This window comes from Carya illinoinensis, chromosome 11, assembly GCF_018687715.1.
Source record: "Carya illinoinensis cultivar Pawnee chromosome 11, C.illinoinensisPawnee_v1, whole genome shotgun sequence".
Classification (NCBI taxonomy): Eukaryota; Viridiplantae; Streptophyta; class Magnoliopsida; order Fagales; family Juglandaceae; genus Carya; species Carya illinoinensis.
Window position 1 is genome coordinate 19092834 of NC_056762.1, and position 19666 is coordinate 19112499.

At 53.0% G+C, this 19666-nt stretch overlaps 64 non-coding genes across 64 annotated transcripts; all 64 read left to right on the plus strand.

Moving 5' to 3' along the window:
* The first annotated feature begins 138 nt into the window (after window positions 1-138).
* LOC122288567 lies at window positions 139-257 on the plus strand. The gene has a single exon (XR_006235824.1). It is a non-coding gene; the product is annotated as a 5S ribosomal RNA (ribosomal RNA).
* A 189-nt stretch (window positions 258-446) lies between these two features.
* Window positions 447-565, plus strand: LOC122285196. Its single transcript, XR_006232535.1, has one exon. It is a non-coding gene; the product is annotated as a 5S ribosomal RNA (ribosomal RNA).
* A 189-nt stretch (window positions 566-754) lies between these two features.
* On the plus strand, window positions 755-873 carry LOC122288647. The gene has a single exon (XR_006235901.1). It is a non-coding gene; the product is annotated as a 5S ribosomal RNA (ribosomal RNA).
* Window positions 874-1062: 189 nt separating this feature from the next.
* Window positions 1063-1181, plus strand: LOC122285197. The gene has a single exon (XR_006232536.1). It is a non-coding gene; the product is annotated as a 5S ribosomal RNA (ribosomal RNA).
* Window positions 1182-1359: 178 nt separating this feature from the next.
* Window positions 1360-1478, plus strand: LOC122288269. Its single transcript, XR_006235538.1, has one exon. It is a non-coding gene; the product is annotated as a 5S ribosomal RNA (ribosomal RNA).
* Window positions 1479-1656: 178 nt separating this feature from the next.
* On the plus strand, window positions 1657-1775 carry LOC122287464. Its single transcript, XR_006234757.1, has one exon. It is a non-coding gene; the product is annotated as a 5S ribosomal RNA (ribosomal RNA).
* A 189-nt stretch (window positions 1776-1964) lies between these two features.
* On the plus strand, window positions 1965-2083 carry LOC122288568. Its single transcript, XR_006235825.1, has one exon. It is a non-coding gene; the product is annotated as a 5S ribosomal RNA (ribosomal RNA).
* Window positions 2084-2272: 189 nt separating this feature from the next.
* On the plus strand, window positions 2273-2391 carry LOC122288201. The gene has a single exon (XR_006235472.1). It is a non-coding gene; the product is annotated as a 5S ribosomal RNA (ribosomal RNA).
* A 189-nt stretch (window positions 2392-2580) lies between these two features.
* On the plus strand, window positions 2581-2699 carry LOC122285198. Its single transcript, XR_006232537.1, has one exon. It is a non-coding gene; the product is annotated as a 5S ribosomal RNA (ribosomal RNA).
* Window positions 2700-2888: 189 nt separating this feature from the next.
* Window positions 2889-3007, plus strand: LOC122285199. The gene has a single exon (XR_006232539.1). It is a non-coding gene; the product is annotated as a 5S ribosomal RNA (ribosomal RNA).
* Window positions 3008-3196: 189 nt separating this feature from the next.
* LOC122287465 lies at window positions 3197-3315 on the plus strand. The gene has a single exon (XR_006234758.1). It is a non-coding gene; the product is annotated as a 5S ribosomal RNA (ribosomal RNA).
* Window positions 3316-3493: 178 nt separating this feature from the next.
* LOC122285200 lies at window positions 3494-3612 on the plus strand. The gene has a single exon (XR_006232540.1). It is a non-coding gene; the product is annotated as a 5S ribosomal RNA (ribosomal RNA).
* A 189-nt stretch (window positions 3613-3801) lies between these two features.
* Window positions 3802-3920, plus strand: LOC122288569. Its single transcript, XR_006235826.1, has one exon. It is a non-coding gene; the product is annotated as a 5S ribosomal RNA (ribosomal RNA).
* Window positions 3921-4109: 189 nt separating this feature from the next.
* LOC122285201 lies at window positions 4110-4228 on the plus strand. Its single transcript, XR_006232541.1, has one exon. It is a non-coding gene; the product is annotated as a 5S ribosomal RNA (ribosomal RNA).
* A 189-nt stretch (window positions 4229-4417) lies between these two features.
* Window positions 4418-4536, plus strand: LOC122285202. The gene has a single exon (XR_006232542.1). It is a non-coding gene; the product is annotated as a 5S ribosomal RNA (ribosomal RNA).
* A 178-nt stretch (window positions 4537-4714) lies between these two features.
* Window positions 4715-4833, plus strand: LOC122285203. The gene has a single exon (XR_006232543.1). It is a non-coding gene; the product is annotated as a 5S ribosomal RNA (ribosomal RNA).
* A 189-nt stretch (window positions 4834-5022) lies between these two features.
* LOC122288570 lies at window positions 5023-5141 on the plus strand. The gene has a single exon (XR_006235827.1). It is a non-coding gene; the product is annotated as a 5S ribosomal RNA (ribosomal RNA).
* Window positions 5142-5330: 189 nt separating this feature from the next.
* LOC122285204 lies at window positions 5331-5449 on the plus strand. The gene has a single exon (XR_006232544.1). It is a non-coding gene; the product is annotated as a 5S ribosomal RNA (ribosomal RNA).
* Window positions 5450-5638: 189 nt separating this feature from the next.
* LOC122288648 lies at window positions 5639-5757 on the plus strand. The gene has a single exon (XR_006235902.1). It is a non-coding gene; the product is annotated as a 5S ribosomal RNA (ribosomal RNA).
* A 189-nt stretch (window positions 5758-5946) lies between these two features.
* LOC122285206 lies at window positions 5947-6065 on the plus strand. Its single transcript, XR_006232545.1, has one exon. It is a non-coding gene; the product is annotated as a 5S ribosomal RNA (ribosomal RNA).
* A 178-nt stretch (window positions 6066-6243) lies between these two features.
* LOC122285208 lies at window positions 6244-6362 on the plus strand. The gene has a single exon (XR_006232547.1). It is a non-coding gene; the product is annotated as a 5S ribosomal RNA (ribosomal RNA).
* Window positions 6363-6551: 189 nt separating this feature from the next.
* Window positions 6552-6670, plus strand: LOC122288270. Its single transcript, XR_006235539.1, has one exon. It is a non-coding gene; the product is annotated as a 5S ribosomal RNA (ribosomal RNA).
* Window positions 6671-6848: 178 nt separating this feature from the next.
* LOC122287100 lies at window positions 6849-6967 on the plus strand. Its single transcript, XR_006234407.1, has one exon. It is a non-coding gene; the product is annotated as a 5S ribosomal RNA (ribosomal RNA).
* A 190-nt stretch (window positions 6968-7157) lies between these two features.
* LOC122285209 lies at window positions 7158-7276 on the plus strand. Its single transcript, XR_006232548.1, has one exon. It is a non-coding gene; the product is annotated as a 5S ribosomal RNA (ribosomal RNA).
* A 189-nt stretch (window positions 7277-7465) lies between these two features.
* LOC122287133 lies at window positions 7466-7584 on the plus strand. The gene has a single exon (XR_006234439.1). It is a non-coding gene; the product is annotated as a 5S ribosomal RNA (ribosomal RNA).
* Window positions 7585-7773: 189 nt separating this feature from the next.
* LOC122285210 lies at window positions 7774-7892 on the plus strand. Its single transcript, XR_006232549.1, has one exon. It is a non-coding gene; the product is annotated as a 5S ribosomal RNA (ribosomal RNA).
* Window positions 7893-8081: 189 nt separating this feature from the next.
* On the plus strand, window positions 8082-8200 carry LOC122288049. Its single transcript, XR_006235326.1, has one exon. It is a non-coding gene; the product is annotated as a 5S ribosomal RNA (ribosomal RNA).
* Window positions 8201-8389: 189 nt separating this feature from the next.
* LOC122288415 lies at window positions 8390-8508 on the plus strand. Its single transcript, XR_006235676.1, has one exon. It is a non-coding gene; the product is annotated as a 5S ribosomal RNA (ribosomal RNA).
* Window positions 8509-8697: 189 nt separating this feature from the next.
* On the plus strand, window positions 8698-8816 carry LOC122288416. The gene has a single exon (XR_006235677.1). It is a non-coding gene; the product is annotated as a 5S ribosomal RNA (ribosomal RNA).
* Window positions 8817-9005: 189 nt separating this feature from the next.
* LOC122285211 lies at window positions 9006-9124 on the plus strand. Its single transcript, XR_006232550.1, has one exon. It is a non-coding gene; the product is annotated as a 5S ribosomal RNA (ribosomal RNA).
* Window positions 9125-9302: 178 nt separating this feature from the next.
* LOC122285212 lies at window positions 9303-9421 on the plus strand. The gene has a single exon (XR_006232551.1). It is a non-coding gene; the product is annotated as a 5S ribosomal RNA (ribosomal RNA).
* Window positions 9422-9610: 189 nt separating this feature from the next.
* On the plus strand, window positions 9611-9729 carry LOC122288271. The gene has a single exon (XR_006235540.1). It is a non-coding gene; the product is annotated as a 5S ribosomal RNA (ribosomal RNA).
* A 178-nt stretch (window positions 9730-9907) lies between these two features.
* LOC122288047 lies at window positions 9908-10026 on the plus strand. The gene has a single exon (XR_006235324.1). It is a non-coding gene; the product is annotated as a 5S ribosomal RNA (ribosomal RNA).
* A 190-nt stretch (window positions 10027-10216) lies between these two features.
* LOC122285213 lies at window positions 10217-10335 on the plus strand. Its single transcript, XR_006232552.1, has one exon. It is a non-coding gene; the product is annotated as a 5S ribosomal RNA (ribosomal RNA).
* A 189-nt stretch (window positions 10336-10524) lies between these two features.
* Window positions 10525-10643, plus strand: LOC122287134. The gene has a single exon (XR_006234440.1). It is a non-coding gene; the product is annotated as a 5S ribosomal RNA (ribosomal RNA).
* Window positions 10644-10832: 189 nt separating this feature from the next.
* Window positions 10833-10951, plus strand: LOC122285214. The gene has a single exon (XR_006232553.1). It is a non-coding gene; the product is annotated as a 5S ribosomal RNA (ribosomal RNA).
* A 189-nt stretch (window positions 10952-11140) lies between these two features.
* LOC122288050 lies at window positions 11141-11259 on the plus strand. The gene has a single exon (XR_006235327.1). It is a non-coding gene; the product is annotated as a 5S ribosomal RNA (ribosomal RNA).
* Window positions 11260-11448: 189 nt separating this feature from the next.
* On the plus strand, window positions 11449-11567 carry LOC122288225. The gene has a single exon (XR_006235495.1). It is a non-coding gene; the product is annotated as a 5S ribosomal RNA (ribosomal RNA).
* A 189-nt stretch (window positions 11568-11756) lies between these two features.
* Window positions 11757-11875, plus strand: LOC122285215. Its single transcript, XR_006232554.1, has one exon. It is a non-coding gene; the product is annotated as a 5S ribosomal RNA (ribosomal RNA).
* Window positions 11876-12064: 189 nt separating this feature from the next.
* LOC122283606 lies at window positions 12065-12183 on the plus strand. The gene has a single exon (XR_006231003.1). It is a non-coding gene; the product is annotated as a 5S ribosomal RNA (ribosomal RNA).
* Window positions 12184-12372: 189 nt separating this feature from the next.
* On the plus strand, window positions 12373-12491 carry LOC122285216. The gene has a single exon (XR_006232555.1). It is a non-coding gene; the product is annotated as a 5S ribosomal RNA (ribosomal RNA).
* Window positions 12492-12680: 189 nt separating this feature from the next.
* LOC122285217 lies at window positions 12681-12799 on the plus strand. The gene has a single exon (XR_006232556.1). It is a non-coding gene; the product is annotated as a 5S ribosomal RNA (ribosomal RNA).
* Window positions 12800-12989: 190 nt separating this feature from the next.
* LOC122287466 lies at window positions 12990-13108 on the plus strand. The gene has a single exon (XR_006234759.1). It is a non-coding gene; the product is annotated as a 5S ribosomal RNA (ribosomal RNA).
* A 178-nt stretch (window positions 13109-13286) lies between these two features.
* LOC122285219 lies at window positions 13287-13405 on the plus strand. Its single transcript, XR_006232558.1, has one exon. It is a non-coding gene; the product is annotated as a 5S ribosomal RNA (ribosomal RNA).
* A 189-nt stretch (window positions 13406-13594) lies between these two features.
* Window positions 13595-13713, plus strand: LOC122288571. Its single transcript, XR_006235828.1, has one exon. It is a non-coding gene; the product is annotated as a 5S ribosomal RNA (ribosomal RNA).
* Window positions 13714-13902: 189 nt separating this feature from the next.
* On the plus strand, window positions 13903-14021 carry LOC122285220. Its single transcript, XR_006232560.1, has one exon. It is a non-coding gene; the product is annotated as a 5S ribosomal RNA (ribosomal RNA).
* A 189-nt stretch (window positions 14022-14210) lies between these two features.
* LOC122285221 lies at window positions 14211-14329 on the plus strand. Its single transcript, XR_006232561.1, has one exon. It is a non-coding gene; the product is annotated as a 5S ribosomal RNA (ribosomal RNA).
* A 178-nt stretch (window positions 14330-14507) lies between these two features.
* On the plus strand, window positions 14508-14626 carry LOC122288268. The gene has a single exon (XR_006235537.1). It is a non-coding gene; the product is annotated as a 5S ribosomal RNA (ribosomal RNA).
* A 190-nt stretch (window positions 14627-14816) lies between these two features.
* On the plus strand, window positions 14817-14935 carry LOC122288751. Its single transcript, XR_006236003.1, has one exon. It is a non-coding gene; the product is annotated as a 5S ribosomal RNA (ribosomal RNA).
* A 189-nt stretch (window positions 14936-15124) lies between these two features.
* On the plus strand, window positions 15125-15243 carry LOC122287332. Its single transcript, XR_006234630.1, has one exon. It is a non-coding gene; the product is annotated as a 5S ribosomal RNA (ribosomal RNA).
* A 189-nt stretch (window positions 15244-15432) lies between these two features.
* Window positions 15433-15551, plus strand: LOC122288418. The gene has a single exon (XR_006235679.1). It is a non-coding gene; the product is annotated as a 5S ribosomal RNA (ribosomal RNA).
* A 189-nt stretch (window positions 15552-15740) lies between these two features.
* On the plus strand, window positions 15741-15859 carry LOC122285222. The gene has a single exon (XR_006232562.1). It is a non-coding gene; the product is annotated as a 5S ribosomal RNA (ribosomal RNA).
* Window positions 15860-16037: 178 nt separating this feature from the next.
* LOC122285223 lies at window positions 16038-16156 on the plus strand. Its single transcript, XR_006232563.1, has one exon. It is a non-coding gene; the product is annotated as a 5S ribosomal RNA (ribosomal RNA).
* A 178-nt stretch (window positions 16157-16334) lies between these two features.
* On the plus strand, window positions 16335-16453 carry LOC122285224. Its single transcript, XR_006232564.1, has one exon. It is a non-coding gene; the product is annotated as a 5S ribosomal RNA (ribosomal RNA).
* A 189-nt stretch (window positions 16454-16642) lies between these two features.
* LOC122288272 lies at window positions 16643-16761 on the plus strand. Its single transcript, XR_006235541.1, has one exon. It is a non-coding gene; the product is annotated as a 5S ribosomal RNA (ribosomal RNA).
* Window positions 16762-16939: 178 nt separating this feature from the next.
* LOC122285225 lies at window positions 16940-17058 on the plus strand. The gene has a single exon (XR_006232566.1). It is a non-coding gene; the product is annotated as a 5S ribosomal RNA (ribosomal RNA).
* A 190-nt stretch (window positions 17059-17248) lies between these two features.
* On the plus strand, window positions 17249-17367 carry LOC122285226. The gene has a single exon (XR_006232567.1). It is a non-coding gene; the product is annotated as a 5S ribosomal RNA (ribosomal RNA).
* Window positions 17368-17556: 189 nt separating this feature from the next.
* LOC122285227 lies at window positions 17557-17675 on the plus strand. Its single transcript, XR_006232568.1, has one exon. It is a non-coding gene; the product is annotated as a 5S ribosomal RNA (ribosomal RNA).
* Window positions 17676-17864: 189 nt separating this feature from the next.
* LOC122288419 lies at window positions 17865-17983 on the plus strand. Its single transcript, XR_006235680.1, has one exon. It is a non-coding gene; the product is annotated as a 5S ribosomal RNA (ribosomal RNA).
* Window positions 17984-18172: 189 nt separating this feature from the next.
* LOC122285228 lies at window positions 18173-18291 on the plus strand. Its single transcript, XR_006232569.1, has one exon. It is a non-coding gene; the product is annotated as a 5S ribosomal RNA (ribosomal RNA).
* Window positions 18292-18469: 178 nt separating this feature from the next.
* Window positions 18470-18588, plus strand: LOC122285230. The gene has a single exon (XR_006232571.1). It is a non-coding gene; the product is annotated as a 5S ribosomal RNA (ribosomal RNA).
* A 178-nt stretch (window positions 18589-18766) lies between these two features.
* LOC122285231 lies at window positions 18767-18885 on the plus strand. Its single transcript, XR_006232572.1, has one exon. It is a non-coding gene; the product is annotated as a 5S ribosomal RNA (ribosomal RNA).
* Window positions 18886-19074: 189 nt separating this feature from the next.
* Window positions 19075-19193, plus strand: LOC122288273. Its single transcript, XR_006235542.1, has one exon. It is a non-coding gene; the product is annotated as a 5S ribosomal RNA (ribosomal RNA).
* A 178-nt stretch (window positions 19194-19371) lies between these two features.
* On the plus strand, window positions 19372-19490 carry LOC122285232. The gene has a single exon (XR_006232573.1). It is a non-coding gene; the product is annotated as a 5S ribosomal RNA (ribosomal RNA).
* Window positions 19491-19666: the final 176 nt, after the last annotated feature.

A 19666-nucleotide genomic window follows, 5' to 3' on the forward strand; every position in this document is an offset into this window, starting at 1 on the left:
GGCAATGGATTCTTAGGAAAATCGCACCGACCCCATCGCGTAGCAATGGGTATCGATCAGATCGCCGGTTGGCATGGGATAGGCAGGGTGCGGCTAGGTCGTAATAGGATTATATTAGTTTTTCGCTGGTAGCATGATGGGTGCGATCATACCAACACTAATGCACCGGATCCCATTAGAACTCCGCAGTTAAGCGTGCTTGGGCGAGAGTAGTACTAGGATGGGTGACCTCCTGGGAAGTCCTCGTGTTGCACCCCCCCTTTTTATTTTTACCGTATCTCCGGTCGGATGGACCGGAACGAGAACCGGGCAATGGATTCTTAGGAAAATCGCACCGACCCCATCGCGTAGCAATGGGTATCGATCAGATCGCCGGTTGGCATGGGATAGGCAGGGTGCGGCTAGGTCGTAATAGGATTATATTAGTTTTTCGTTGGTAGCATGATGGGTGCGATCATACCAGCACTAATGCACCGGATCCCATCAGAACTCCGCAGTTAAGCGTGCTTGGGCGAGAGTAGTACTAGGATGGGTGACCTCCTGGGAAGTCCTCGTGTTGCACCCCCCTTTTTTATTTTTACCGCATCTCCGGCCGGATGGACCGGAACGAGAACCGGGCAACGGATTCTTAGGAAAATCGCACCGACCCCATCGCGTAGCGATGGGTATCGATCAGATCGCCGGTTGGCATGGGATAGGCAGGGTGCGGCTAGGTCGTAATAGGATTATATTAGTTTTTCGCAGATAGCATGATGGGTGCGATCATACCAGCACTAATGGACCGGATCCCATCAGAACTCCGCAGTTAAGCGTGCCTGGGCGAGAGTAGTACTAGGATGGGTGACCTCCTGGGAAGTCCTCGTGTTGCACCCCCCTTTTTTATTTTTACCGCATCTCCGGTCGGATGGACCGGAACGAGAACCGGGCAATGGATTCTTAGGAAAATCGCACCGACCCCATCGCGTAGCAATGGGTATCGATCAGATCGCCGGTTGGCATGGGATAGGCAGGGTGCGGCTAGGTCGTAATAGGATTATATTAGTTTTTCGCTGGTAGCATGATGGGTGCGATCATACCAGCACTAATGCACCGGATCCCATCAGAACTCCGCAGTTAAGCGTGCTTGGGCGAGAGTAGTACTAGGATGGGTGACCTCCTGGGAAGTCCTCGTGTTGCACCCCCCCATTTTATTTTTACCGCATCTCCGGCCGGATGGACCGGAACGACAACCGGGCAATGGATTCTTAGGAAAATCGCACCGACCCCCTCGCTATCAATCAGATCGCCAGTTGGCATGGGATAGGCAGGGTGCGGCTAGGTCGTAATAGGATTATATTAGTTTTTCGCTGGTAGCATGATGGGTGCGATCATACCAGCACTAATGCACCGGATCCCATCAGAACCCCGCAGTTAAGCGTGCTTGGGCGAGAGTAGTACTAGGATGGGTGACCTCCTGGGAAGTCCTCGTGTTGCACCCCCCCTTTTTATTTTTACCGCATCTCCGGTCGGATGGACCGGAACGACAACCGGGCAATGGATTCTTAGGAAAATCGCACCGACCCCATCGCTATCAATCAGATCGCCAGTTGGCATGGGATAGGCAGGGTGCGGCTAGGTCGTAATAGGATTATATTAGTTTTTCGCTGGTAGCATGATGGGTGCGATCATACCAGCACTAATGCACCGGATCCCATCAGAACTCCGCAGTTAAGCGTGCTTGGGCGAGAGTTGTACTAGGATGGGTGACCTCCTGGGAAGTCCTCGTGTTGCACCCCCCCTTTTTATTTTTACCGCATCTCCGGTCGGATGGACCGGAACGACAACCGGGCAATGGATTCTTAGGAAAATCGCACCGACCCCATCGCGTAGCAATGGGTATCGATCAGATCGCCAGTTGGCATGGGATAGGCAGGGTGCGGCTAGGTCGTAATAGGATTATATTAGTTTTTCGCTGGTAGCATGATGGGTGCGATCATACCAACACTAATGCACCGGATCCCATTAGAACTCCGCAGTTAAGCGTGCTTGGGCGAGAGTAGTACTAGGATGGGTGACCTCCTGGGAAGTCCTCGTGTTGCACCCCCCCTTTTTATTTTTACCGTATCTCCGGTCGGATGGACCGGAACGAGAACCGGGCAATGGATTCTTAGGAAAATCGAACCGACCCCATCGCGTAGCAATGGGTATCGATCAGATCGCCGGTTGGCATGGGATAGGCAGGGTGCGGCTAGGTCGTAATAGGATTATATTAGTTTTTCGCTGGTAGCATGATGGGTGCGATCATACCAGCACTAATGCACCGGATCCCATCAGAACTCCGCAGTTAAGCGTGCTTGGGCGAGGGTAGTACTAGGATGGGTGACCTCCTGGGAAGTCCTCGTGTTGCACCCCCCCTTTTTATTTTTACCGCATCTCCGGTCGGATGGACCGGAACGAGAACCGGGCAGTGGATTCTTAGGAAAATCGGACCGACCCCATCGCGTAGCAATGGGTATCGATCAGATCGCCGGTTGGCATGGGATAGGCAGGGTGCGGCTAGGTCGTAATAGGATTATATTAGTTTTTCGCTGGTAGCATGATGGGTGCGATCATACCAGCACTAATGCACCGGATCCCATCAGAACTCCGCAGTTAAGCGTGCTTGGGCGAGAGTAGTACTAGGATGGGTGACCTCCTGGGAAGTCCTCGTGTTGCACCCCCCCTTTTTATTTTTACCGCATCTCCGGTCGGATGGACCGGAACGAGAACCGGGCAATGGATTCTTAGGAAAATCGCACCGACCCCATCGCGTAGCAATGGGTATCGATCAGATCGCCGGTTGGCATGGGATAGGCAGGGTGCGGCTAGGTCGTAATAGGATTATATTAGTTTTTCGCTGGTAGCATGATGGGTGCGATCATACCAGCACTAATGCACCGGATCCCATCAGAACTCCGCAGTTAAGCGTGCTTGGGCGAGAGTAGTACTAGGATGGGTGACCTCCTGGGAAGTCCTCGTGTTGCACCCCCCCTTTTTATTTTTACCGCATCTCCGGTCGGATGGACCGGAACGAGAACCGGGCAATGGATTCTTAGGAAAATCGAACCGACCCCATCGCGTAGCAATGGGTATCGATCAGATCGCCGGTTGGCATGGGATAGGCAGGGTGCGGCTAGGTCGTAATAGGATTATATTAGTTTTTCGCTGGTAGCTTGATGGGTGCGATCATACCAGCACTAATGCACCGGATCCCATCAGAACTCCGCAGTTAAGCGTGCTTGGGCGAGAGTTGTACTAGGATGGGTGACCTCCTGGGAAGTCCTCGTGTTGCACCCCCCCTTTTTATTTTTACCGCATCTCCGGTCGGATGGACCGGAACGACAACCGGGCAATGGATTCTTAGGAAAATCGCACCGACCCCATCGCTATCAATCAGATCGCCGGTTGGCATGGGATAGGCAGGGTGCGGCTAGGTCGTAATAGGATTATATTAGTTTTTCGCTGGTAGCATGATGGGTGCGATCATACCAGCACTAATGCACCGGATCCCATCAGAACTCCGCAGTTAAGCGTGCTTGGGCGAGAGTAGTACTAGGATGGGTGACCTCCTGGGAAGTCCTCGTGTTGCACCCCCCCTTTTTATTTTTACCGCATCTCCGGTCGGATGGACCGGAACGACAACCGGGCAATGGATTCTTAGGAAAATCGCACCGACCCCATCGCGTAGCGATGGGTATCGATCAGATCGCCAGTTGGCATGGGATAGGCAGGGTGCGGCTAGGTCGTAATAGGATTATATTAGTTTTTCGCTGGTAGCATGATGGGTGCGATCATACCAACACTAATGCACCGGATCCCATTAGAACTCCGCAGTTAAGCGTGCTTGGGCGAGAGTAGTACTAGGATGGGTGACCTCCTGGGAAGTCCTCGTGTTGCACCCCCCCTTTTTATTTTTACCGTATCTCCGGTCGGATGGACCGGAACGAGAACCGGGCAATGGATTCTTAGGAAAATCGCACCGACCCCATCGCGTAGCAATGGGTATCGATCAGATCGCCGGTTGGCATGGGATAGGCAGGGTGCGGCTAGGTCGTAATAGGATTATATTAGTTTTTCGCTGGTAGCATGATGGGTGCGATCATACCAGCACTAATGCACCGGATCCCATCAGAACTCCGCAGTTAAGCGTGCTTGGGCGAGAGTAGTACTAGGATGGGTGACCTCCTGGGAAGTCCTCGTGTTGCACCCCCCCTTTTTATTTTTACCGCATCTCCGGTCGGATGGACCGGAACGAGAACCGGGCAATGGATTCTTAGGAAAATCGAACCGACCCCATCGCGTAGCAATGGGTATCGATCAGATCGCCGGTTGGCATGGGATAGGCAGGGTGCGGCTAGGTCGTAATAGGATTATATTAGTTTTTCGCTGGTAGCATGATGGGTGCGATCATACCAGCACTAATGCACCGGATCCCATCAGAACTCCGCAGTTAAGCGTGCTTGGGCGAGAGTAGTACTAGGATGGGTGACCTCCTGGGAAGTCCTCGTGTTGCACCCCCCCTTTTTATTTTTACCGCATCTCCGGTCGGATGGACCGGAACGACAACCGGGCAATGGATTCTTAGGAAAATCGCACCGACCCCATCGCTATCAATCAGATCGCCAGTTGGCATGGGATAGGCAGGGTGCGGCTAGGTCGTAATAGGATTATATTAGTTTTTCGCTGGTAGCATGATGGGTGCGATCATACCAGCACTAATGCACCGGATCCCATCAGAACTCCGCAGTTAAGCGTGCTTGGGCGAGAGTAGTACTAGGATGGGTGACCTCCTGGGAAGTCCTCGTGTTGCACCCCCCCTTTTTATTTTTACCGCATCTCCGGTCGGATGGACCGGAACGACAACCGGGCAATGGATTCTTAGGAAAATCGCACCGACCCCATCGCGTAGCAATGGGTATCGATCAGATCGCCGGTTGGCATGGGATAGGCAGGGTGCGGCTAGGTCGTAATAGGATTATATTAGTTTTTCGCTGGTAGCATGATGGGTGCGATCATACCAACACTAATGCACCGGATCCCATTAGAACTCCGCAGTTAAGCGTGCTTGGGCGAGAGTAGTACTAGGATGGGTGACCTCCTGGGAAGTCCTCGTGTTGCACCCCCCCTTTTTATTTTTACCGTATCTCCGGTCGGATGGACCGGAACGAGAACCGGGCAATGGATTCTTAGGAAAATCGCACCGACCCCATCGCGTAGCAATGGGTATCGATCAGATCGCCGGTTGGCATGGGATAGGCAGGGTGCGGCTAGGTCGTAATAGGATTATATTAGTTTTTCGTTGGTAGCATGATGGGTGCGATCATACCAGCACTAATGCACCGGATCCCATCAGAACTCCGCAGTTAAGCGTGCTTGGGCGAGAGTAGTACTAGGATGGGTGACCTCCTGGGAAGTCCTCGTGTTGCACCCCCCTTTTTTATTTTTACCGCATCTCCGGCCGGATGGACCGGAACGAGAACCGGGCAACGGATTCTTAGGAAAATCGCACCGACCCCATCGCGTAGCGATGGGTATCGATCAGATCGCCGGTTGGCATGGGATAGGCAGGGTGCGGCTAGGTCGTAATAGGATTATATTAGTTTTTCGCAGATAGCATGATGGGTGCGATCATACCAGCACTAATGGACCGGATCCCATCAGAACTCCGCAGTTAAGCGTGCCTGGGCGAGAGTAGTACTAGGATGGGTGACCTCCTGGGAAGTCCTCGTGTTGCACCCCCCTTTTTTATTTTTACCGCATCTCCGGTCGGATGGACCGGAACGAGAACCGGGCAATGGATTCTTAGGAAAATCGCACCGACCCCATCGCGTAGCAATGGGTATCGATCAGATCGCCGGTTGGCATGGGATAGGCAGGGTGCGGCTAGGTCGTAATAGGATTATATTAGTTTTTCGCTGGTAGCATGATGGGTGCGATCATACCAGCACTAATGCACCGGATCCCATCAGAACTCCGCAGTTAAGCGTGCTTGGGCGAGAGTAGTACTAGGATGGGTGACCTCCTGGGAAGTCCTCGTGTTGCACCCCCCCATTTTATTTTTACCGCATCTCCGGCCGGATGGACCGGAACGACAACCGGGCAATGGATTCTTAGGAAAATCGCACCGACCCCCTCGCTATCAATCAGATCGCCGGTTGGCATGGGATAGGCAGGGTGCGGCTAGGTCGTAATAGGATTATATTAGTTTTTCGCTGGTAGCATGATGGGTGCGATCATACCAGCACTAATGCACCGGATCCCATCAGAACTCCGCAGTTAAGCGTGCTTGGGCGAGAGTAGTACTAGGATGGGTGACCTCCTGGGAAGTCCTCGTGTTGCACCCCCCTTTTTTATTTTTACCGCATCTCCGGTCGGATGGACCGGAACGAGTACCGGGCAATGGATTCTTAGGAAAATCGCACCGACCCCATCGCGTAGCAATGGGTATCGATCAGATCGCCGGTTGGCATGGGATAGGCAGGGTGCGGCTAGGTCGTAATAGGATTATATTAGTTTTTCGCTGGTAGCATGATGGGTGCGATCATACCAGCACTAATGCACCGGATCCCATCAGAACCCCGCAGTTAAGCGTGCTTGGGCGAGAGTAGTACTAGGATGGGTGACCTCCTGGGAAGTCCTCGTGTTGCACCCCCCCTTTTTATTTTTACCGCATCTCCGGTCGGATGGACCGGAACGACAACCGGGCAATGGATTCTTAGGAAAATCGCACCGACCCCATCGCTATCAATCAGATCGCCAGTTGGCATGGGATAGGCAGGGTGCGGCTAGGTCGTAATAGGATTATATTAGTTTTTCGCTGGTAGCATGATGGGTGCGATCATACCAGCACTAATGCACCGGATCCCATCAGAACTCCGCAGTTAAGCGTGCTTGGGCGAGAGTAGTACTAGGATGGGTGACCTCGTGGGAAGTCCTCGTGTTGCACCCCCCCCTTTTTATTTTTACCGCATCTCCGGTCGGATGGACCGGAACGAGAACCGGGCAGTGGATTCTTAGGAAAATCGCACCGACCCCATCGCGAAGCGATGGGTATCGATCAGATCGCCGGTTGGCATGGGATAGGCAGGGTGCGGCTAGGTCGTAATAGGATTATATTAGTTTTTCGCTGGTAGCATGATGGGTGCGATCATACCAGCACTAATGCACCGGATCCCATCAGAACTCCGCAGTTAAGCGTGCTTGGGCGAGAGTAGTACTAGGATGGGTGACCTCCTGGGAAGTCCTCGTGTTGCACCCCCCTTTTTTATTTTTACCGCATCTCCGGTCGGATGGACCGGAACGAGAACCGGGCAATGGATTCTTAGGAAAATCGCACCGACCCCATCGCGTAGCAATGGGTATCGATCAGATCGCCGGTTGGCTTGGGATAGGCAGGGTGCGGCTAGGTCGTAATAGGATTATATTAGTTTTTCGCTGGTAGCATGATGGGTGCGATCATACCAGCACTAATGCACCGGATCCCATCAGAACTCCGCAGTTAAGCGTGCTTGGGCGAGAGTAGTACTATGATGGGTGACCTCCTGGGAAGTCCTCGTGTTGCACCCCCCTTTTTTATTTTTACCGCATCTCCGGTCGGATGGACCGGAACGAGAACCGGGCAATGGATTCTTAGGAAAATCGCACCGACCCCATCGCGTAGCGATGGGTATCGATCAGATCGCCGGTTGGCATGGGATAGGCAGGGTGCGGCTAGGTCGTAATAGGATTATATTAGTTTTTCGCTGGTAGCATGATGGGTGCGATCATACCAGCACTAATGCACCGGATCCCATCAGAACTCCGCAGTTAAGCGTGCTTGGGCGAGAGTAGTACTAGGATGGGTGACCTCCTGGGAAGTCCTCGTGTTGCACCCCCCCTTTTAATTTTTACCGCATCTCTGGTCGGATGGACCGGAACGAGAACCAGGGAATGGATTTTTAGGAAAATCGCACCGACCCCATCGCGTAGCAATGGGTATCGGTCAGATCGCCGGTTGGCATGGGATAGGCAGGGTGCGGCTAGGTCGTAATAGGATTATATTAGTTTTTCCCTGGTAGCATGATGGGTGCGATCATACCAGCACTAATGCACCGGATCGCATCAGAACTCCGCAGTTAAGCGTGCTTGGGCGAGAGTAGTACTAGGATGGGTGACCTCCTGGGAAGTCCTCGTGTTGCACCCCCCCTTTTTATTTTTACCGCATCTCCGGTCGGATGGACCGGAACGACAACCGGGCAATGGATTCTTAGGAAAATCGCACCGACCCCATCGCGTAGCGATGGGTATCGATCAGATCGCCGGTTGGCATGGGATAGGCAGGGTGCGGCTAGGTCGTAATAGGATTATATTAGTTTTTCGCAGATAGCATGATGGGTGCGATCATACCAGCACTAATGGACCGGATCCCATCAGAACTCCGCAGTTAAGCGTGCTTGGGCGAGAGTAGTACTAGGATGGGTGACCTCCTGGGAAGTCCTCGTGTTGCACCCCCCTTTTTTATTTTTACCGCATCTCCGGCCGGATGGACCGGAACGAGAACCGGGCAACGGATTCTTAGGAAAATCGCACCGACCCCATCGCGTAGCGATGGGTATCGATCAGATCGCCGGTTGGCATGGGATAGGCAGGGTGCGGCTAGGTCGTAATAGGATTATATTAGTTTTTCGCAGATAGCATGATGGGTGCGATCATACCAGCACTAATGGACCGGATCCCATCAGAACTCCGCAGTTAAGCGTGCTTGGGCGAGAGTAGTACTAGGATGGGTGACCTCCTGGGAAGTCCTCGTGTTGCACCCCCCTTTTTTATTTTTACCGCATCTCCGGTCGGATGGACCGGAACGAGAACCGGGCAATGGATTCTTAGGAAAATCGCACCGACCCCATCGCGTAGCAATGGGTATCGATCAGATCGCCGGTTGGCATGGGATAGGCAGGGTGCGGCTAGGTCGTAATAGGATTATATTAGTTTTTCGCTGGTAGCATGATGGGTGCGATCATACCAGCACTAATGCACCGGATCCCATCAGAACTCCGCAGTTAAGCGTGCTTGGGCGAGAGTAGTACTAGGATGGGTGACCTCCTGGGAAGTCCTCGTGTTGCACCCCCCCATTTTATTTTTACCGCATCTCCGGCCGGATGGACCGGAACGACAACCGGGCAATGGATTCTTAGGAAAATCGCACCGACCCCCTCGCTATCAATCAGATCGCCAGTTGGCATGGGATAGGCAGGGTGCGGCTAGGTCGTAATAGGATTATATTAGTTTTTCGCTGGTAGCATGATGGGTGCGATCATACCAGCACTAATGCACCGGATCCCATCAGAACTCCGCAGTTAAGCGTGCTTGGGCGAGAGTAGTACTAGGATGGGTGACCTCCTGGGAAGTCCTCGTGTTGCACCCCCCTTTTTTATTTTTACCGCATCTCCGGTCGGATGGACCGGAACGAGTACCGGGCAATGGATTCTTAGGAAAATCGCACCGACCCCATCGCGTAGCAATGGGTATCGATCAGATCGCCGGTTGGCATGGGATAGGCAGGGTGCGGCTAGGTCGTAATAGGATTATATTAGTTTTTCGCTGGTAGCATGATGGGTGCGATCATACCAGCACTAATGCACCGGATCCCATCAGAACCCCGCAGTTAAGCGTGCTTGGGCGAGAGTAGTACTAGGATGGGTGACCTCCTGGGAAGTCCTCGTGTTGCACCCCCCCTTTTTATTTTTACCGCATCTCCGGTCGGATGGACCGGAACGACAACCGGGCAATGGATTCTTAGGAAAATCGCACCGACCCCATCGCTATCAATCAGATCGCCAGTTGGCATGGGATAGGCAGGGTGCGGCTAGGTCGTAATAGGATTATATTAGTTTTTCGCTGGTAGCATGATGGGTGCGATCATACCAGCACTAATGCACCGGATCCCAACAGAACTCCGCAGTTAAGCGTGCTTGGGCGAGAGTAGTACTAGGATGGGTGACCTCCTGGGAAGTCCTCGTGTTGCACCCCCCCCTTTTTATTTTTACCGCATCTCCGGTCGGATGGACCGGAACGAGAACCGGGCAGTGGATTCTTAGGAAAATCGCACCGACCCCATCGCGAAGCAATGGGTATCGATCAGATCGCCGGTTGGCATGGGATAGGCAGGGTGCGGCTAGGTCGTAATAGGATTATATTAGTTTTTCGCTGGTAGCATGATGGGTGCGATCATACCAGCACTAATGCACCGGATCCCATCAGAACTCCGCAGTTAAGCGTGCTTGGGCGAGAGTAGTACTAGGATGGGTGACCTCCTGGGAAGTCCTCGTGTTGCACCCCCCTTTTTTATTTTTACCGCATCTCCGGTCGGATGGACCGGAACGAGAACCGGGCAATGGATTCTTAGGAAAATCGCACCGACCCCATCGCGTAGCAATGGGTATCGATCAGATCGCCGGTTGGCTTGGGATAGGCAGGGTGCGGCTAGGTCGTAATAGGATTATATTAGTTTTTCGCTGGTAGCATGATGGGTGCGATCATACCAGCACTAATGCACCGGATCCCATCAGAACTCCGCAGTTAAGCGTGCTTGGGCGAGAGTAGTACTATGATGGGTGACCTCCTGGGAAGTCCTCGTGTTGCACCCCCCTTTTTTATTTTTACCGCATCTCCGGTCGGATGGACCGGAACGAGAACCGGGCAATGGATTCTTAGGAAAATCGCACCGACCCCATCGCGTAGCAATGGGTATCGATCAGATCGCCGGTTGGCATGGGATAGGCAGGGTGCGGCTAGGTCGTAATAGGATTATATTAGTTTTTCGCTGGTAGCATGATGGGTGCGATCATACCAGCACTAATGCACCGGATCCCATCAGAACTCCGCAGTTAAGCGTGCTTGGGCGAGAGTAGTACTAGGATGGGTGACCTCCTGGGAAGTCCTCGTGTTGCACCCCCCCTTTTAATTTTTACCGCATCTCTGGTCGGATGGACCGGAACGAGAACCAGGGAATGGATTTTTAGGAAAATCGCACCGACCCCATCGCGTAGCAATGGGTATCGGTCAGATCGCCGGTTGGCATGGGATAGGCAGGGTGCGGCTAGGTCGTAATAGGATTATATTAGTTTTTCCCTGGTAGCATGATGGGTGCGATCATACCAGCACTAATGCACCGGATCGCATCAGAACTCCGCAGTTAAGCGTGCTTGGGCGAGAGTAGTACTAGGATGGGTGACCTCCTGGGAAGTCCTCGTGTTGCACCCCCCCTTTTTATTTTTACCGCATCTCCGGTCGGATGGACCGGAACGACAACCGGGCAATGGATTCTTAGGAAAATCGCACCGACCCCATCGCGTAGCGATGGGTATCGATCAGATCGCCGGTTGGCATGGGATAGGCAGGGTGCGGCTAGGTCGTAATAGGATTATATTAGTTTTTCGCTGGTAGCATGATGGGTGCGATCATACCAGCACTAATGCACCGGATCCCATCAGAACTCCGCAGTTAACTGTGCTTGGGCGAGAGTAGTACTAGGATGGGTGACCTCCTGGGAAGTCCTCGTGTTGCACCCCCCCTTTTTATTTTTACCGCATCTCCGGTCGGATGGACCGGAACGACAACCGGGCAATGGATTCTTAGGAAAATCGCACCGACCCCATCGCGTAGCAATGGGTATCGATCAGATCGCCGGTTGGCATGGGATAGGCAGGGTGCGGCTAGGTCGTAATAGGATTATATTAGTTTTTCGCTGGTAGCATGATGGGTGCGATCATACCAGCACTAATGCACCGGATCCCATCAGAACTCCGCAGTTAAGCGTGCTTGGGCGAGAGTAGTACTAGGATGGGTGACCTCCTGGGAAGTCCTCGTGTTGCACCCCCCCTTTTTATTTTTACCGCATCTCCGGTCGGATGGACCGGAACGAGAACCGGGCAATGGATTCTTAGGAAAATCGAACCGACCCCATCGCGTAGCAATGGGTATCGATCAGATCGCCGGTTGGCATGGGATAGGCAGGGTGCGGCTAGGTCGTAATAGGATTATATTAGTTTTTCGCTGGTAGCATGATGGGTGCGATCATACCAGCACTAATGCACCGGATCCCATCAGAACTCCGCAGTTAAGCGTGCTTGGGCGAGGGTAGTACTAGGATGGGTGACCTCCTGGGAAGTCCTCGTGTTGCACCCCCCCTTTTTATTTTTACCGCATCTCCGGTCGGATGGACCGGAACGAGAACCGGGCAGTGGATTCTTAGGAAAATCGGACCGACCCCATCGCGTAGCAATGGGTATCGATCAGATCGCCGGTTGGCATGGGATAGGCAGGGTGCGGCTAGGTCGTAATAGGATTATATTAGTTTTTCGCTGGTAGCATGATGGGTGCGATCATACCAGCACTAATGCACCGGATCCCATCAGAACTCCGCAGTTAAGCGTGCTTGGGCGAGAGTAGTACTAGGATGGGTGACCTCCTGGGAAGTCCTCGTGTTGCACCCCCCCTTTTTATTTTTACCGCATCTCCGGTCGGATGGACCGGAACGAGAACCGGGCAATGGATTCTTAGGAAAATCGCACCGACCCCATCGCGTAGCAATGGGTATCGATCAGATCGCCGGTTGGCATGGGATAGGCAGGGTGCGGCTAGGTCGTAATAGGATTATATTAGTTTTTCGCTGGTAGCATGATGGGTGCGATCATACCAGCACTAATGCACCGGATCCCATCAGAACTCCGCAGTTAAGCGTGCTTGGGCGAGAGTAGTACTAGGATGGGTGACCTCCTGGGAAGTCCTCGTGTTGCACCCCCCCCTTTTTATTTTTACCGCATCTCCGGTCGGATGGACCGGAACGAGAACCGGGCAATGGATTCTTAGGAAAATCGAACCGACCCCATCGCGTAGCAATGGGTATCGATCAGATCGCCGGTTGGCATGGGATAGGCAGGGTGCGGCTAGGTCGTAATAGGATTATATTAGTTTTTCGCTGGTAGCTTGATGGGTGCGATCATACCAGCACTAATGCACCGGATCCCATCAGAACTCCGCAGTTAAGCGTGCTTGGGCGAGAGTTGTACTAGGATGGGTGACCTCCTGGGAAGTCCTCGTGTTGCACCCCCCCTTTTTATTTTTACCGCATCTCCGGTCGGATGGACCGGAACGACAACCGGGCAATGGATTCTTAGGAAAATCGCACCGACCCCATCGCTATCAATCAGATCGCCAGTTGGCATGGGATAGGCAGGGTGCGGCTAGGTCGTAATAGGATTATATTAGTTTTTCGCTGGTAGCATGATGGGTGCGATCATACCAGCACTAATGCACCGGATCCCATCAGAACTCCGCAGTTAAGCGTGCTTGGGCGAGAGTAGTACTAGGATGGGTGACCTCCTGGGAAGTCCTCGTGTTGCACCCCCCCTTTTTATTTTTACCGCATCTCCGGTCGGATGGACCGGAATGACAACCGGGCAATGGATTCTTAGGAAAATCGCACCGACCCCATCGCGTAGCAATGGGTATCGATCAGATCGCCAGTTGGCATGGGATAGGCAGGGTGCGGCTAGGTCGTAATAGGATTATATTAGTTTTTCGCTGGTAGCATGATGGGTGCGATCATACCAACACTAATGCACCGGATCCCATTAGAACTCCGCAGTTAAGCGTGCTTGGGCGAGAGTAGTACTAGGATGGGTGACCTCCTGGGAAGTCCTCGTGTTGCACCCCCCCTTTTTATTTTTACCGTATCTCCGGTCGGATGGACCGGAACGAGAACCGGGCAATGGATTCTTAGGAAAATCGCACCGACCCCATCGCGTAGCAATGGGTATCGATCAGATCGCCGGTTGGCATGGGATAGGCAGGGTGCGGCTAGGTCGTAATAGGATTATATTAGTTTTTCGCTGGTAGCATGATGGGTGCGATCATACCAGCACTAATGCACCGGATCCCATCAGAACTCCGCAGTTAAGCGTGCTTGGGCGAGAGTAGTACTAGGATGGGTGACCTCCTGGGAAGTCCTCGTGTTGCACCCCCCCTTTTTATTTTTACCGCATCTCCGGTCGGATGGACCGGAACGAGAACCGGGCAATGGATTCTTAGGAAAATCGAACCGACCCCATCGCGTAGCAATGGGTATCGATCAGATCGCCGGTTGGCATGGGATAGGCAGGGTGCGGCTAGGTCGTAATAGGATTATATTAGTTTTTCGCTGGTAGCATGATGGGTGCGATCATACCAGCACTAATGCACCGGATCCCATCAGAACTCCGCAGTTAAGCGTGCTTGGGCGAGAGTAGTACTAGGATGGGTGACCTCCTGGGAAGTCCTCGTGTTGCACCCCCCCTTTTTATTTTTACCGCATCTCCGGTCGGATGGACCGGAACGACAACCGGGCAATGGATTCTTAGGAAAATCGCACCGACCCCATCGCTATCAATCAGATCGCCAGTTGGCATGGGATAGGCAGGGTGCGGCTAGGTCGTAATAGGATTATATTAGTTTTTCGCTGGTAGCATGATGGGTGCGATCATACCAGCACTAATGCACCGGATCCCATCAAAACTCCGCAGTTAAGCGTGCTTGGGCGAGAGTAGTACTAGGATGGGTGACCTCCTGGGAAGTCCTCGTGTTGCACCCCCCCTTTTTATTTTTACCGCATCTCCGGTCGGATGGACCGGAACGAGAACCAGGGCAATGGATTCTTAGGAAAATCGCACCGACCCCATCGCGTAGCAATGGGTATCGATCAGATCGCCGGTTGGCATGGGATAGGCAGGGTGCGGCTAGGTCGTAATAGGATTATATTAGTTTTTCGCTGGTAGCATGATGGGTGCGATCATACCAACACTAATGCACCGGATCCCATCAGAACTCCGCAGTAAAGCGTGCTTGGGCGAGAGTAGTACTAGGATGGGTGACCTCCTGGGAAGTCCTCGTGTTGCACCCCCCCTTTTTATTTTTACCGTATCTCCGGTCGGATGGACCGGAACGAGAACCGGGCAATGGATTCTTAGGAAAATCGCACCGACCCCATCGCGTAGCAATGGGTATCGATCAGATCGCCGGTTGGCATGGGATAGGCAGGGTGCGGCTAGGTCGTAATAGGATTATATTAGTTTTTCGTTGGTAGCATGATGGGTGCGATCATACCAGCACTAATGCACCGGATCCCATCAGAACTCCGCAGTTAAGCGTGCTTGGGCGAGAGTAGTACTAGGATGGGTGACCTCCTGGGAAGTCCTCGTGTTGCACCTCCCTTTTTTATTTTTACCGCATCTCCGGCCGGATGGACCGGAACGAGAACCGGGCAATGGATTCTTAGGAAAATCGCACCGACCCCATCGCGTAGCGATGGGTATCGATCAGATCGCCGGTTGGCATGGGATAGGCAGGGTGCGGCTAGGTCGTAATAGGATTATATTAGTTTTTCGCAGATAGCATGATGGGTGCGATCATACCAGCACTAATGGACCGGATCCCATCAGAACTCCGCAGTTAAGCGTGCTTGGGCGAGAGTAGTACTAGGATGGGTGACCTCCTGGGAAGTCCTCGTGTTGCACCCCCCTTTTTTATTTTTACCGCATCTCCGGTCGGATGGACCGGAACGAGAACCGGGCAATGGATTCTTAGGAAAATCGCACCGACCCCATCGCGTAGCAATGGGTATCGATCAGATCGCCGGTTGGCATGGGATAGGCAGGGTGCGGCTAGGTCGTAATAGGATTATATTAGTTTTTCGCTGGTAGCATGATGGGTGCGATCATACCAGCACTAATGCACCGGATCCCATCAGAACTCCGCAGTTAAGCGTGCTTGGGCGAGAGTAGTACTAGGATGGGTGACCTCCTGGGAAGTCCTCGTGTTGCACCCCCCCATTTTATTTTTACCGCATCTCCGGCCGGATGGACCGGAACGACAACCGGGCAATGGATTCTTAGGAAAATCGCACCGACCCCATCGCTATCAATCAGATCGCCAGTTGGCATGGGATAGGCAGGGTGCGGCTAGGTCGTAATAGGATTATATTAGTTTTTCGCTGGTAGCATGATGGGTGCGATCATACCAGCACTAATGCACCGGATCCCATCAGAACTCCGCAGTTAAGCGTGCTTGGGCGAGAGTAGTACTAGGATGGGTGACCTCCTGGGAAGTCCTCGTGTTGCACCCCCCCATTTTATTTTTACCGCATCTCCGGCCGGATGGACCGGAACGACAACCGGGCAATGGATTCTTAGGAAAATCGCACCGACCCCATCGCTATCAATCAGATCGCCAGTTGGCATGGGATAGGCAGGGTGCGGCTAGGTCGTAATAGGATTATATTAGTTTTTCGCTGGTAGCATGATGGGTGCGATCATACCAGCACTAATGCACCGGATCCCATCAGAACTCCGCAGTTAAGCGTGCTTGGGCGAGAGTAGTACTAGGATGGGTGACCTCCTGGGAAGTCCTCGTGTTGCACCCCCCTTTTTTATTTTTACCGCATCTCCGGTCGGATGGACCGGAACGAGTACCGGGCAATGGATTCTTAGGAAAATCGCACCGACCCCATCGCGTAGCAATGGGTATCGATCAGATCGCCGGTTGGCATGGGATAGGCAGGGTGCGGCTAGGTCGTAATAGGATTATATTAGTTTTTCGCTGGTAGCATGATGGGTGCGATCATACCAGCACTAATGCACCGGATCCCATCAGAACCCCGCAGTTAAGCGTGCTTGGGCGAGAGTAGTACTAGGATGGGTGACCTCCTGGGAAGTCCTCGTGTTGCACCCCCCCTTTTTATTTTTACCGCATCTCCGGTCGGATGGACCGGAACGACAACCGGGCAATGGATTCTTAGGAAAATCGCACCGACCCCATCGCTATCAATCAGATCGCCAGTTGGCATGGGATAGGCAGGGTGCGGCTAGGTCGTAATAGGATTATATTAGTTTTTCGCTGGTAGCATGATGGGTGCGATCATACCAGCACTAATGCACCGGATCCCATCAGAACTCCGCAGTTAAGCGTGCTTGGGCGAGAGTAGTACTAGGATGGGTGACCTCCTGGGAAGTCCTCGTGTTGCACCCCCCCCTTTTTATTTTTACCGCATCTCCGGTCGGATGGACCGGAACGAGAACCGGGCAGTGGATTCTTAGGAAAATCGCACCGACCCCATCGCGAAGCAATGGGTATCGATCAGATCGCCGGTTGGCATGGGATAGGCAGGGTGCGGCTAGGTCGTAATAGGATTATATTAGTTTTTCGCTGGTAGCATGATGGGTGCGATCATACCAGCACTAATGCACCGGATCCCATCAGAACTCCGCAGTTAAGCGTGCTTGGGCGAGAGTAGTACTAGGATGGGTGACCTCCTGGGAAGTCCTCGTGTTGCACCCCCCCTTTTTATTTTTACCGCATCTCCGGTCGGATGGACCGGAACGAGAACCGGGCAATGGATTCTTAGGAAAATCGAACCGACCCCACCGCGTAGCAATGGGTATCGATCAGATCGCCGGTTGGCATGGGATAGGCAGGGTGCGGCTAGGTCGTAATAGGATTATATTAGTTTTTCGCTGGTAGCATGATGGGTGCGATCATACCAGCACTAATGCACCGGATCCCATCAGAACTCCGCAGTTAAGCGTGCTTGGGCGAGAGTAGTACTAGGATGGGTGACCTCCTGGGAAGTCCTCGTGTTGCACCCCCCCTTTTTATTTTTACCGCATCTCCGGTCGGATGGACCGGAACGACAACCGGGCAATGGATTCTTAGGAAAATCGCACCGACCCCATCGCGTAGCGATGGGTATCGATCAGATCGCCGGTTGGCATGGGATAGGCAGGGTGCGGCTAGGTCGTAATAGGATTATATTAGTTTTTCGCAGATAGCATGATGGGTGCGATCATACCAGCACTAATGGACCGGATCCCATCAGAACTCCGCAGTTAAGCGTGCTTGGGCGAGAGTAGTACTAGGATGGGTGACCTCCTGGGAAGTCCTCGTGTTGCACCCCCCTTTTTTATTTTTACCGCATCTCCGGTCGGATGGACCGGAACGAGAACCGGGCAATGGATTCTTAGGAAAATCGCACCGACCCCATCGCGTAGCAATGGGTATCGATCAGATCGCCGGTTGGCATGGGATAGGCAGGGTGCGGCTAGGTCGTAATAGGATTATATTAGTTTTTCGCTGGTAGCATGATGGGTGCGATCATACCAGCACTAATGCACCGGATCCCATCAGAACTCCGCAGTTAAGCGTGCTTGGGCGAGAGTAGTACTAGGATGGGTGACCTCCTGGGAAGTCCTCGTGTTGCACCCCCCCATTTTATTTTTACCGCATCTCCGGCCGGATGGACCGGAACGACAACCGGGCAATGGATTCTTAGGAAAATCGCACCGACCCCATCGCTATCAATCAGATCGCCAGTTGGCATGGGATAGGCAGGGTGCGGCTAGGTCGTAATAGGATTATATTAGTTTTTCGCTGGTAGCATGATGGGTGCGATCATACCAGCACTAATGCACCGGATCCCATCAGAACTCCGCAGTTAAGCGTGCTTGGGCGAGAGTAGTACTAGGATGGGTGACCTCCTGGGAAGTCCTCGTGTTGCACCCCCCCATTTTATTTTTACCGCATCTCCGGCCGGATGGACCGGAACGACAACCGGGCAATGGATTCTTAGGAAAATCGCACCGAACCCATCGCTATCAATCAGATCGCCAGTTGGCATGGGATAGGCAGGGTGCGGCTAGGTCGTAATAGGATTATATTAGTTTTTCGCTGGTAGCATGATGGGTGCGATCATACCAGCACTAATGCACCGGATCCCATCAGAACTCCGCAGTTAAGCGTGCTTGGGCGAGAGTAGTACTAGGATGGGTGACCTCCTGGGAAGTCCTCGTGTTGCACCCCCCTTTTTTATTTTTACCGCATCTCCGGTCGGATGGACCGGAACGAGTACCGGGCAATGGATTCTTAGGAAAATCGCACCGACCCCATCGAGTAGCAATGGGTATCGATCAGATCGCCGGTTGGCATGGGATAGGCAGGGTGCGGCTAGGTCGTAATAGGATTATATTAGTTTTTCGCTGGTAGCATGATGGGTGCGATCATACCAGCACTAATGCACCGGATCCCATCAGAACCCCGCAGTTAAGCGTGCTTGGGCGAGAGTAGTACTAGGATGGGTGACCTCCTGGGAAGTCCTCGTGTTGCACCCCCCCTTTTTATTTTTACCGCATCTCCGGTCGGATGGACCGGAACGACAACCGGGCAATGGATTCTTAGGAAAATCGCACCGACCCCATCGCTATCAATCAGATCGCCAGTTGGCATGGGATAGGCAGGGTGCGGCTAGGTCGTAATAGGATTATATTAGTTTTTCGCTGGTAGCATGATGGGTGCGATCATACCAGCACTAATGCACCGGATCCCATCAGAACTCCGCAGTTAAGCGTGCTTGGGCGAGAGTAGTACTAGGATGGGTGACCTCCTGGGAAGTCCTCGTGTTGCACCCCCCCCTTTTTATTTTTACCGCATCTCCGGTCGGATGGACCGGAACGAGAACCGGGCAGTGGATTCTTAGGAAAATCGCACCGACCCCATCGCGAAGCAATGGGTATCGATCAGATCGCCGGTTGGCATGGGATAGGCAGGGTGCGGCTAGGTCGTAATAGGATTATATTAGTTTTTC